Source organism: Myxine glutinosa, chromosome 14 (genome assembly GCF_964187855.1).
Source record: "Myxine glutinosa chromosome 14, kmMyxGlut1.1, whole genome shotgun sequence".
Lineage (NCBI taxonomy): Eukaryota > Metazoa > Chordata > Myxini > Myxiniformes > Myxinidae > Myxine > Myxine glutinosa.
The window spans coordinates 85,513,955-85,527,954 of NC_136274.1; the positions used below are offsets into that span (position 1 = coordinate 85,513,955).

The 14,000-nt window shown below is 47.2% G+C and overlaps 1 protein-coding gene across 1 annotated transcript in view; it reads left to right on the forward strand.

Annotated features, from left to right (window-relative positions):
- LOC137439986 (uncharacterized) overlaps nt 1-14,000 on the forward strand; it is a 285,564-nt gene that overhangs the window by 239,744 nt on the left and 31,820 nt on the right. The window lies entirely within an intron of this gene.

Here is a 14,000-nt window from a genome sequence, read left to right on the forward strand (position 1 = left end):
TCATTGAAGTCACTGTTGTCCACTGCAAAGAAGACAAACGTCCCTATGCGCATGGTTCTTGGAAAGTATACACCCTGTTCTGTCGTAGACTCTATGACTGAGTTGGCCAGCTGTGTCTCCAACCGCAAGATCCGACTATAATCAACAGACAGACCGAACCCATGCAGGAAATCCAGAAGCTTCTTGTTTCTGGTGGACTGATGGACTACAATGGCAACGGCAAGCTGCTGTGGCCATTCTAAGCGATGGCGGAATGGTGCATCTGGCTCTTTGGGCTTGTACGTGACTTGGCGTTTTGACTTGTAGCCGTACATGATGTTCTGACTGATGGTTATAACATCTCGATGAATAGTGGCTGAGCGCATAGTCTCTGGCTCAATGCTCGTGGCTGGTCCTTCCAGTAGCCAGCGGAGGAAAGCATAGAGTACTTTGGGTACATGCTTTTCAGCATCATCAGTGTTCATTTCTCCTTCAAATTGCCATGGGTGCTTGTTCTGACAAGCAATGGCACTGCGGAGAACAGAGGCACTCTCAAACAGTTGTTCGATGTTTTTTTCATTTGTCTTCGTCATTGCATCTTCGACAGCTGCATCACGCACGGCAGTGGAGAATACACAGTCTGACTCGTTTCGACGTTTTGGTTTCATGAAGTGAACGTCATCAATGTGAGAGTTGATTTTCTCCTTCATGCCTTGGGTAGTAGGTGATGGGACATTGTGCACACCATTATTGTCAAGAATCCTGGAGTAAACCGACTTCAGGTCAGACATGTTGAGAATTTCACCAGCTTGGAGTAGAGAGCGAACAAGGCTGACAAACTCAATGTCTGCGGCTATTTTGATAACATTAGTTTCTTGCAGTATGTGTTCTTTGTCATCACTTGATGTCCCACTCTTGGGAGCACGTTGGACATTCTGCACCCAGCATGGGAGATGATACTTGACGTCGATCGCATGAGCATCATGTGCACTGATGGCAGCACTCAGCTGAACTTTCCACTTGTGGTTGCTGCCTTCTTCAACAGCTTTCTTCAGCTGTTTACCTGCGTTGAACGTGCATACAACATGTACACTTTCCTTAGTGACCTCTTGACAGAAGAAACAAAGGTCTCTGTTGAATGGAGTTGATGATGAACGTGTGAAGCGAAGAGTCTCGTCTTGCGTAGAACCTGAGGTACTTGCAGCGGCAGGTGCAGAAGAAGGACGTCCACACCTCTTATGAAGATGCTGGGTGTCGCCATGTTCGCAGGCTTTCTGGTGGCGAACTCTAGCACGCTCCAGGTGAGCAGTGTTGCATGTAGATCCATAACATGCCCGGTGCCACTTTGCTTTATTGTTCCTCAAGTCAGTGGCAGTGAAACAGCTTAATCGTTCGCTGATCTGTTTGAAGTCGGCATCACCATATCGTGCCCTCTCCTGGATGAACTGGAGAAACTTTGCATATGAGCCCAGTGCTGGCTCAGTCACTAGTGCACCTTGGGGATCCTGGCACTGAATGCAAAGTGTGAAATCAGTTTCTTTCTTGGTTTTCTTGCTTTTTGGCTCCATCATAGCTCAGGGTCACGAATCTGGAACATACAAATAACAAATAACAATTAAGATAGATGTGCATTAAGTTAGATTTTGGACACTGGTTCGGCTGTGCCATAAAAACCTATTTTTATCCCTTGTAGGTTATTAAAGAAGGTTTCATTCAATTCTCTATCCCCAAAAATGTACAACTGGACACCAGAATCGAAACTCTAGGTCATTTAGAAGCCAAGATAATGGAATTTTACGTTTTCGACATCCGCCATTTTGAAAATCCAAAATGGCCGCCATAAAGAACTTGAAACAATTGGAGACATATTTTTTCTAGAACTTATATCATCCCTAAAGACAGCCCAACCAGTGTCCAAAAATTAACAAGCAATTTCACCGGGCATTTCAATCTGCTACATTGGCCCCCCCACTATCTCCTAAAAGTGGAGCAGACATACAAAAGTTTCTGTCAGGAAGTAAATTTACAACAACTGGAATTCCTGGGGAACTACATCTACCTGGATATTCTTTCTGTGGTCCTGGAACAAACCTGGATAAAAGATTAGATGAGGCTGACAATCCTAAACCTTGGTCCAAGCCTATAAATAGGGTTGATGAAGTGTGTATGAAGCATGATATTGCTTATGGGAATACCACTACATTGGATGAAAAACATGAAGCAGACAGAGAAATGTTGTATAATTTGTCCTTGATACAAAATCCTACATTGAGAGAGAAAGTTGATAGGTTTATTGTGAAAAAAATGATAAGTGCTAAATTGAAACTTGGTCTTGGTTATTCCCCAAAAAACTATTAAACTCCAATGATGTCATCAAGACTGAGGAGCTTTTGGCTAATGAATTACATAAACTGAAAATCACAAAGTTTAAAAGAAGGAAAGTTTATTCTAAATACACCGACCACATATGGTCCGCTGATTTAATCAAATTAAATAATGATAAGGGATACAGGTATGCTTTAACCGTTATTGATTTGAGGAGTAGATTTGCCTGGGTTGTTCCTTTGAAAAACAAAAGGGGTAATACTCTTATGTTAGCTTTCAGTGGAATATTTAGTAAAAGTAAAAGAAAACCAAAGAAGTTATGGACTGACGAGGGAACAGAGTTCTATAACAAAATATTTATGATATTTCTTAAGGGGGAGGATATTAAATTATACAGCACCTTTAATGAAGGAAAGGCAGTTGTTATTGAGCATTTTAATCGCACTTTGAAAGAGAAACTATATAAAAAATTCAGACAACTCAGTTCTCAACAATGGGTATATTTAATCCAGAATATTGTAGATAATTACAATAATAAAGTTCATTCATCAACAAAATCAAAACCATCAGAAACATTTACAAAATTAGAATATGAAAAGGAGATTAATTTGAGAAAGCCCAAGTTCAAAGTTGGTGATATTGTAAGAATATACAGATGGAAAAGCCATTTTGAGAAAGGTTATACAAAGAGATGGACTAATGAATTATTTTAAATTGTTGATGTAATGGATACAGTCCCTTGGACTTACAAATTATATGATATGAATGGGGAAGAAATCTTGGGTTCATTTTACTCACAAGAATTACAAAAAACACAAGTAAGCAGATGACACCCTTGAAAATAATAAATAAATAAATAAAATGTAATGGGGATACGTTCTTGAGATCTGTGAACCCCAAACACAGAATCCCTCAACTTTTCAGTTGGGGCTTAACTTTTGTTTGTGTGTACAATGGGGATACGTTCTTGAGATCTGTGAACCCCAAACACAGAATCCCTCAACTTTTCAGTTGGGGCTTAACTTTTGTGTGTACAATGGGGATACGTTCTTGAGATCTGTGAACCCCAAACACAGAATCCCTCAACTTTTCAGTTGGGGCTTAACTTTTGTGTGTACAATGGGGATACGTTCTTGAGATCTGTGAACCCCAAACACAGAATCCCTCAACTTTTCAGTTGGGGCTTAACTTTTGTGTGTATGTATGTGTGAGTGAGTCATAATAATATACAAACCCTAACCCAACCCCATCCCTAACCCAACCCCATCCCAAACCCAAACCCATCCCTAGCCCAACCCCATCCCTAATCCAACCCCATCCCTAACCCAACCCCATCCCCAACCCAACCCCATCCCCAACCCAACCCCATCCCTAACCCAACCCCATCCCCAACCTAACCCCATCCCCAACCCAACCCCATCCCTAACCCAACCCCATCCCTAACCCAACCCATCCCTAACCCTCACATTCAAAATCCCAACCCTAACCCAACCCCATCCCTAACCCAACCCCAACCCTAACCCTCACATTCAAAATCCCACCCTAACCCAACCCCATCCCGAACCCAACCCCATCCCTAACCCTCACATTCAAAATCCCACCCTAACCCTTACATAATCTTTTTTCCCCTTCTTTTTTAAATACGTATTTCTTTTTTTTTTTCCCACTTCTGCCAATTCTGTCTTTCAAGGCTTTCAAGTTTGAAGAAGTAGAAATGGGAAGAAAGAATTTTCCAGCATTTTCTTCCTCGAACTTTCTTGATATTGCTTAAATCAAGCGTCATTAAACAAAGAACATTGTTCATTGCTTTAGAATGCAAAGAGTCTCCAAGATGGACCCCACAGGTAGAGTCTCCAAAATAAAACCAACTTTCCAAGTTCCCAAGGTATAACCACATTCCTGTTGAGCCTCCAAGATAGGTATCACATTCCGAGTCATCAAAACAAAACCCCCATTCCGAGTCTCCAAAAATATAACCATCTTTCCAAGTCTCCAAGGTAGAACCACAATTTTCAGAAATATTGGGGGTTTCCGTGATAAGTCTCACATAGTATAACTGCGGACCATCAGGGAAAACTTCCCTTTCCCAATTTTTAAGGGTTTCTATGATGTGTCTCACATAGTATAACTGCGGACCATCAGGGAGAACTCTCCTTGCCCAATTTTTTAAGGGTTTCTGTGATGTGTCTCACATAGTATAACTGCGGACAATCAGGGAGAATTCCCGTTTCCCAATTTTTTAGGGTTTCTATGATGTGTCTCACATAGTATAACTGCGGACCATCAGGGAGAATTCCCGTTTCCCAATTTTTTAGGGTTTCTATGATGTGTCTCACATAGTATAACTGCGGACCATCAGGGAGAACTCTCCTTGCCCAATTTTTTAGGGTTTCTGTGATGTGTCTCACATAGTATAACTGTGGACCATCAGGGAGAATTCCCGTTTCACAATTTTTTAGGGTTTCTATGATGTGTCTCACATAGTATAACTGCGGACCATCAGGGAGAACTCGCCTTTCCCAATTTTCAGAAATTTGTGGGTCTCCAATGTATGACTTGTATTCTGGCTCATCAAGGTAGAACTTGTTCAGTGGGTTTTGTTTTGATAACTCACAAGTATCATCATGGTAAAACTCTTTTTCAGGATTTTGTGGATCTCCAAGGTATAACTCTTTGGCTGGGTCATCAAGGTAGAACTCGTTCTGGGGGTCTTGGTTGTTCAAAATGTCTTCAAACAAAAAAATAACTTCATCCCAAGTTATGTTAAAAGCAGAATTTTCATTTCGTATCTCAGATACAATTTCCTGTGAAAGAAAATAACAATGTATTAATTTAATACAATATTTTTATTTTTTAAATAAAGAATTAAATAAATAAATAAATAAACAAACTTACCTCCATTGATAAGAGGTTCGAGTCCAGTTCATCAATCTGAAGGTTGAGCGCTTCACAGGTGTAGGACTCCAAGGGATACCAAAATTATCCCATTCCATTTCGGCATAGTAGTCCATTCTCAAGTGAAGCAGAAAGTGTGTTTGAAAAAGCCTGTGTGGTCGGTGCCTTTTATAAGAAGGGCTGGGTGTGTGTCATTTCCTGTGGAAATTCCCTGGGCAAACCTGGGCGTGTCTTAACTGGAAATGATGTGATGGAAATTCCCTGAAAAGGATGTAATGTATTACCTGGAAATGATACAATGCTGAAGAGTTTATAAAGTGGGTGGGGCTTAGCAAAAGTGGGCGGAGCTAGCAAAAAGTGGGCGGGGCTTAGTAAAAAAAATTGGGCGTGGTTTAACAAAAAGTGGGCGGGGCTTACCAAAAAGTGGACGGAGCTTAACAAAAAGTGGACAGAGCCTACCAAAAAGTGTGTGGCACTGGAGGCGCTCAAACAAGGACATTGAGGGAGGTTTATCATTTTATTTTATCTCAGTTAAAATATCTTGATAAAGAGCCAAACTCAAACATATACTTTGTTAATGTATTAGATGGTGAAGAGAGTTATAATAATAATAATAATTCATTTATTTTGTATAGCGCTTTTCCAGAAGCCCAAAGGTGCTTTGACAGAGTGGCAAACATAATGCATAACAATACATGAAAACAACAATTGCAAAAAGACAAGAATCAATAGGGAAATATTTAAAGCAAAAGGAGGGAGAAGGAGAAGAGATAGTCAGGGGTTAAATGCTGTGGGTTGAATGTTGAATGCAGTGTTGAACAGGTGGGTCTTTAGTGATGTTTTGAATGTGGTGAGTGAGGAGGAGTCTCTGATGGTGTGAGGTAGTGAGTTCCAGAGGGTGAGAGCAGCGATGGAGAAGGCCCTGTCCTCCCAGGATCTGAATTTGGTCCGGATGGAGGGGGTCAGGAGGTTGGTACCAGCAGAGCGGAGGTTGCGGGTGGGAGTGTGTCTGGAGAGGAGGTCAGCCAGGTAGGATGGGGCCAGGTTATGGAGGGCTTTGTATGTCAAGAGGAGGATTTTGTACTGGATTCTCTGGGGGATGGGGAGCCAGTGAAGCTTGTAAAGGACGGGGGTGATGTGGTCACGGGTCCGGGAATGGGTGAGTAGACGGGCAGCGGAGTTCTGAATGTATTGGAGTTTATTGGTGATTTTTGAGGGTGAACCATAGAGGAGGCTATTGCAGTAGGAGAATTAAATTATTTCCAACGCATAAACAAATATTTGTAGGTTCATTGTTTCAGTGGTCTACTAAACAACAATGACCATTGATAGTAAGAGTAAAAGGCCCATAAGACCAAGGGGGGCAGGAATAGAGGTGTTTATGGGAAATGAAGAAAAGTGATGGTGAGAGGAAAATTTACATGTAAGTGAATGGAGATTTGGAGGTTCAATGAAGGATTGGTTCCAAGCTGTTAGTGTTCAGTGTCGTGAAAATCAACCACAGACACGACTTGTCCCTTGGGTAGGTTTAATATCATTTAGATCTGTGGTAACATCCTGCAAATACATTCATGCAATAGACATCAGAATCAGAGTATTATATGGGCAATGTCCGATATCAATAGGCAAAGCAAAACACGTGCAGCATATAGGGGCATACATACCATTCAAACTACAGGACCATATGTCACAGTAAGTGTCGCTGGAGGGGCCTTGCGCCGCGGTTGTCCCGGGTCTTATAGACGCCCCTTTAGTGGGATAAGCGAGCACTCCTGGGTACACCTTCAGTATAATTTCACTACATTCTCCCCGCCGTTAAAACTAGACTGCCGCTAGGCAGGTCGCAAGCAAGCGTCAGCAATAATCGAATGGGGTACGTCAATCCACGTCAGTCGGTCCACCCGTAGCAGTCGGGGCGGCGAACTACCCTGCCAGTTCGGGTGCGGAGACTACCGGGTACGGCGTCCCCAAGCCCGGAGTCCCCCGCGTCGGAATAGCCGCCGGAGGTGGGTGTCGGAGGGGGCACCCCAGAGCCATCAGGGAAGGGAGTAGGCGACGACGGAAGTGACGGCAGTAGTTCCATAGAGGAAGTTTCGGTAGAGTTCATAGACTCGTAGATCGGTTCGTCAATATCCCTGTCGTCGACCCCACAAGGGGCGAGATGGCGTACTGAGACAGTAGACTCGCGTCCGTCAGCCGTTAGCACACGGGCATGCTCGGGATTAGCCTGGAGTACCCGCACCTTATCAACGAGGGGGTCGTACTTGCTAGCGCGAACCGCTCGTTTGAGATAGGCCGGCCCCGGCTCAGCGAGCCAGCTGGGTAAAGATTGGATACTACCCGAGCTTCTAGGGTGGTGGAACAGTCTTTCATGAGGAGTCTGGTTGGTGGCGGTACATAGGAGAGCCCGGATCGAGTTTAGAGCTGCAGGTAGCGACCACGCCCATTTATCGAGGCCCCGGCCAAGGGTCCTGAGGCTTAGCATGACGGCCCTCCATATAATCCCATTAAAGCGTTCGATCTGCCCATTCGCCTGGGGTCGGTACGGGGTGGTGTAGCTCGAAGCAACATTATTCTGGAGCAAGTAGCCCCTCACCTCCTGAGACAGGAACACCGCACCCCGATCGGTATGCACGTAGGCCGGATACCCAAACATAGAAAACAAATTCTGTAGGCACCGTATAACCGTGGCAGCCGACATATCCCCGCACGTATAAGCAAAGGGGAATCGCGAATACTCATCAACGATAGTGAGCAGATAACGAGAGTTACTCGACACCGGCAGCGGCCCCTTGAAGTCCATCGCCAAACGCTCCCACGGTCTAGTAGCCCTAACCAGCGTCCCCATAGGAGGGTTGTAAAAACGCGGTTTGAGCTCCGCGCAGACAGTGCAATCACGGCAGATCCGGCGGATGTCCTCAATCGAGTACGGCAGATTCCCCTCGCGCACAAAATGCGCGAAACGCGCTACCCCGGGATGACACATAGTGCCGTGCAAAGCGCGCAGCCCCTCCAAAGTGACAACCCCCGCGCAAGTGGCCGGCCTCGATAAGGCGTCGGCGACCAGGTTATCCTTCCCCGGGCGGTATTTGATGGTGTAGCAGAAGTCGGCGAGTTCGATATGCCAGCGAGTGATTTTCTCATTATTAATGCGTTGAGCATGTAAGGTGTCGTACATGAATGCAACGCTTTGTTGGTCCGTGACGATTTGGAAACACAGCCCGAGTAGGTACGGCCGCCATCGCCGAATCGATTCGACGATCGCGTATGCTTCCTTTTCAACAGACGAATGCCTCCGCTCAGCGGCGGTGAGAGTCCGCGAAAAGAAAGCCACAGGGCGTCCCCCTTGGGAGAGAGTCGCCGCTATCGCATGATCCAAGGCATCACTTTCCAAAACGAAAGATGCACTCTCGTCAATTGTCGCTACAGCGGCGCCAGCGATGTTGGCTTTAAGACCCTCGAAGGCCGCCAAGGCGGCCGGGCCCATGGGGAACGTGTCGCAGGCCACGAGGGGGCGGAGCTTCGCGGAGAAATTTTGCACCCACTTCGAATAGTGGGCGAACAGCCCAAGAGCGCGTTCCAGCGAAGCCCGATCGCTAGGCGGAGCCATATCGAGCAAAGGTCGCAGACGCTCCTTATCCAGAGAGACAGAGCCATGGGTCACGGTGTACCCCAGAAGATCTACCGTGCGTAGAGAGTAACGACACTTAGCCACATTCATGGTTAGGCGATATTTCTGCGCGACCTCGAGGAAGCGTTTCAGATTAGCGTCGTGATGCCCCTGGTCATACCCACAAACCGGAAGATTGTCCAGATAGACAAAGACATTGGTCAAGTTCTCCTTCGTAACGAGGTCATCCATAGCCCTCTGAAAACAAGAGAACCCCGTTAGTTACCCCAAAGGGGAGTCGAGTGAACTGGTACCACCGTTGACCCGATTCAAAGGCCGTATAGACACGATCAGCCCTAGAGATGGGGACCTGATGATACGCACTACGCAGATCAAGAGTGCTGTAAACGGAGTACTGGGCCACCTGGCGTACCAGTGCATCCATCCCCGGTAAGGGGTAGGCATCCAGCTGTGTAAAACGATTAATCGTCTGTGAGTAGTCGATTACCATGCACCGGCGATGGGCCTCACTTCGCACTACTAAGACTTGGGCCCGCCACGGCGACCGGCTGGGTTCTATAATACCGTCCTTTAAGAGCTGGGCCATTTCTTCCGCAATGAATTGTGCGTCTGCGCGAGAGTAGCGGCGCGATTTTACGGCTACAGGGGTACAATCAGTGGTCAGGTTGGGGAACAGCGAGAGAGGCTCCACGTCCATCTGAGTGAGGCCGCACACAGCAAGCGTGTCCGGCCCACCGAAGTCCATTTCCAAACGTCCATGTCGCTTAAGGAAATCGTGTCCTAACAGAACGTCGGCACATAACGCAGGTAATACCATGAGATACACGTCGGGGAACGTGCGTCCCTTTATCACAAGTTTCAATCAACATGCCCCTTTTGTGCTCAGCCGAAGGCCTTGGGAGGCCATGAAGATCCGTCGTGTAGTCCCGAGAACCGGCCACCCATGTTGATGCACTAGTCGTTGATCGATAAAACTATCCGTAGACCCCGTGTCGATTAAGGCTTGTGACAAAACGCCTTTGACCTGGAGCGGAATGATGGCCTGCGCAAGGCCGGAAGACCCAGCAGGTATTGTGCCGTCCGGGCGAGAAGATCGCGCCTCGCGAGTGGATCCCACTCCAGCTGCAGTTTTCCGGTCATTCGGGCAGCCCGTGGAGGATTCCCGTGACAAGCGTATAGTTGGCCGCGCTGGAGCAGGAGCATGTAAATCGTAAAAGCCACTGTCAGAGGACGTTCCCACGCCGGCTGCAGTTTGCCGGTCGTTCGGGCAGCCCGTGGAGGATTCCCGTGACAAGCGCACAGTTGGCAGTTCTGGAGCAAGTGCGTGTAATTCGTAAGAGCCGCCGTCAGATGGCGCTCGAGTCACGCGTAGAGGATCATTGCCATCCACCGTTCCATGAGCTGGTGCGATAGCGTGTAATTCGTAAAAGCCGCCGTCAGATGGCGCTCGAGTCCCGTGCAGCGTTCGCTGCGAATCCAGAGGAGGTGGCAAAGCAGTACTTCGTTGCTTGTTCGAGGTGGGCGTCCGGACGCCAGCCAAGGCCGATCGCGCCGCGGCCGGTCATGGTCGCGCCGGTTGTTTAGGCTGCCCGATGTCCCCCATCAAGGTCGAGCGTGCAGCCAGGGGCCCGCGAGGAGGGGATACTCTCATCAAGGCCGGGCGGGGCGCTCCGCTCGGTGCGCAGTCCGGCTCAGCGATAAGCCCATTCAAGGCCGCGCGGGCGCGCGTACCTCGCACGGACTTTTTGCAGACCTTCGCAAAATGACCCTTGGTGGAGCACAGATGGCATATCGCCTCCCGAGCCGGGCATTCTATTCGGGGGTGCTGCCGATTCCCACAAAAATAACACTTCGCGTACCGTTCAGGCCGTGGCCGGGCAGCGGTAGCAGCAGTCAGGCCGGATGCGTCCGCTTCAAGAGCACCCAGAGACTCGGCCGTGGTCGAGTCCTCCCCCATATCCTCGGCGGTAACCCTCTCCGGTCGCGCGAGTAGAGAAGTCCCCGCCACGACTCATGAGTGGTCATAAGCGGTAGATTGTTCATGGGTATCTGTAAAGACGTGAGCCAGCCATAGTGCCTCCGTAAATGTCAGCTCCGGGGTCTCCAAAAGTCGGAGCCTCAAGGCTCCAGAGCTAATTCCAGAGACGAAAGAATCTCGGAGAAGGTCATCCTGAACTTGCTCGTGGGTCCGTACCTCCTGCACGCAGTCCGCTAGAAGGTGTCGCAGCTCCTGCGCGTAGCGATCGATCGATTCCGAAGGTTGTTGTCGCCGCTGAGAGAGCTGATGCCGGCCGTGCACGGCGCTCCGTTTCTTTATGTATAGTCGCTTTAGCTCGGCCAGAGCCGTGGCGTACGTCTCAAAGCGAGCAATGCACCGGTAAACGCGGTGATGGACCTTCGAATGTAACACGGATAGCTTAGCCGCAGCGGTGGGCTCCGGTTCATGCGCGGCGAAGTAGTTCTCCAGCGTTTTGAGCCAGTGAGTGAACTCCGATCCCGACTCCTCGGCTTGTGCGTCAGCATCTAGAGTCGGTACCGTGATCATCTTGGGTTCAGCCATTTCGTAGATTTAAATGATATTAAATGTCGTGAAAATCAACCACAGACACGACTTGTCCCTTGGGTAGGTTTAATATCATTTAGATCTGTGGTAACATCCTGCAAAATACATTCATGCAATAGACATCAGAATCGGAGTATTATATGGGCAATGTCCGATATCAATAGGCAAAGCAAAACACGTGCAGCATATAGGGGCGTACATACCATTCAAACTACAGGACCATATGTCACAGTAAGTGTCGCTGGAGTGGCCTTGCGCCGCGGTTGTCCCGGGTCTTATAGACGCCCCTTTAGTGGGATAAGCGAGCACTCCTGGGTTCACCTTCAATATAATTTCACTACATTTCACTACACTACATGCCTGGTACATCAAGATGGGTTTACCATTCAGCCCTAGCTCAATTAAAATATCTTCATTATGTATTAGCCCAAGTAGATTAATTGGCTCATAAGGCCAATAGGCTCATGGTTCAAAAGGCCAAAAGGCTCATAGAGTCTTTTGGATTAATAGGGGTGTTTTCTAAAAGTGGGAAAAGACAGAGGGGTAAACGACATTAGATAGGGATTTCCCATGTTAAATGGGTTTGTCCCAGGAACAACATTTATCATCTACTAATGTCCCTTCTTTTCTCTAGTTTGCCGCATGGCACATGCCATATTAAGGGACCTTTTATGTGCCCCTGGCATTTTCCCCAACAATGTCCCTTCTTTTCTATAGTTTGCCACATGGCATATGCCATATTAAGGGGCCTTTTCTGTGCCCCTGGCATTTTCCCCAACAATATCCCTTCTTTTCTATAGTTTGCCACATGGCACATGCCATATTAAGGGGCCTTTTATGTGCCCTTGGCATTTTCCCCAACAATGTCCCTTCTTTTCTATAGTTTGCCACATGGAACATGCCATATTAAGGGGCCTTTTATGTGCCCCTGGCATTTTCCCCAACAATGTCCCTTCTTTTCTATAGTTTGCCACATGGCACATGCCATATTAAGGGGCCTTTTCTGTGCCCCTGGCATTTTCCCCAACAATATCCCTTCTTTTCTCTAGTTTGCCACATGGCACATGCCATATTAAGGGGCCTTTTATGTGCCCCTGGCATTTTCCCCAACAATATCCCTTCTTTTCTATAGTTTGCCACATGGCACATGCCATATTAAGGGGCCTTTTATGTGCCCCTGGCATTTTCCCCAACAATGTCCCTTCTTTTCTATAGTTTGCCACATGGCACATGCCATATTAAGGGGCCTTTTCTGTGCCCCTGGCATTTTCCCCAACAATGTCCCTTCTTTTCTATAGTTTGCCACATGGCACATGCCATATTAAGGGGCCTTTTCTGTGCCCCTGGCATTTTCCCCAACAATGTCCCTTCTTTTCTATAGTTTGCCACATGGCACATGCCATATTAAGGGGCCTTTTATGTGCCCTTGGCATTTTCCCCAACAATGTCCCTTCTTTTCTATAGTTTGCCACATGGAACATGCCATATTAAGGGGCCTTTTATGTGCCCCTGGCATTTTCCCCAACAATGTCCCTTCTTTTCTATAGTTTGCCACATGGCACATGCCATATTAAGGGGCCTTTTCTGTGCCCCTGGCATTTTCCCCAACAATATCCCTTATTTTCTATAGTTTGCCACATGGCACATGCCATATTAAGGGGCCTTTTATGTGCCCCTGGCATTTTCCCCAACAATATCCCTTATTTTCTATAGTTTGCCACATGGCACATGCCATATTAAGGGGCCTTTTATGTGCCCCTGGCATTTTCCCCAACAATGTCCCTTCTTTTCTATAGTTTGCCACATGGCACATGCCATATTAAGGGGCCTTTTCTGTGCCCCTGGCATTTTCCCCAACAATGTCCCTTCTTTTCTATAGTTTGCCACATGGCACATGCCATATTAAGGGGCCTTTTATGTGCCCTTGGCATTTTCCCCAACAATGTCCCTTCTTTTCTATAGTTTGCCACATGGAACATGCCATATTAAGGGGCCTTTTATGTGCCCCTGGCATTTTCCCCAACAATGTCCCTTCTTTTCTATAGTTTGCCACATGGCACATGCCATATTAAGGGGCCTTTTCTGTGCCCCTGGCATTTTCCCCAACAATATCCCTTATTTTCTATAGTTTGCCACATGGCACATGCCATATTAAGGGGCCTTTTATGTGCCCCTGGCATTTTCCCCAACAATATCCCTTATTTTCTATAGTTTGCCACATGGCACATGCCATATTAAGGGGCCTTTTATGTGCCCCTGGCATTTTCCCCAACAATGTCCCTTCTTTTCTATAGTTTGCCACATGGCACATGCCATATTAAGGGGCCTTTTATGTGCCCCTGGCATTTTCCCCAACAATATCCCTTATTTTCTATAGTTTGCCACATGGCACATGCCATATTAAGGGGCCTTTTATGTGCCCCTGGCATTTTCCCCAACAATGTCCCTTCTTTTCTATAGTTTGCCACATGGCACATGCCATATTAAGGGGCCTTTTCTGTGCCCGTGGCATTTTTTCCAAGAATTACTGCCGGCGTCGAAATTTTTCGATGTCCAACGTTTTGGGAATCGCCCCCATGAGCCAAGACCAAATAGGACCGTGGGGCC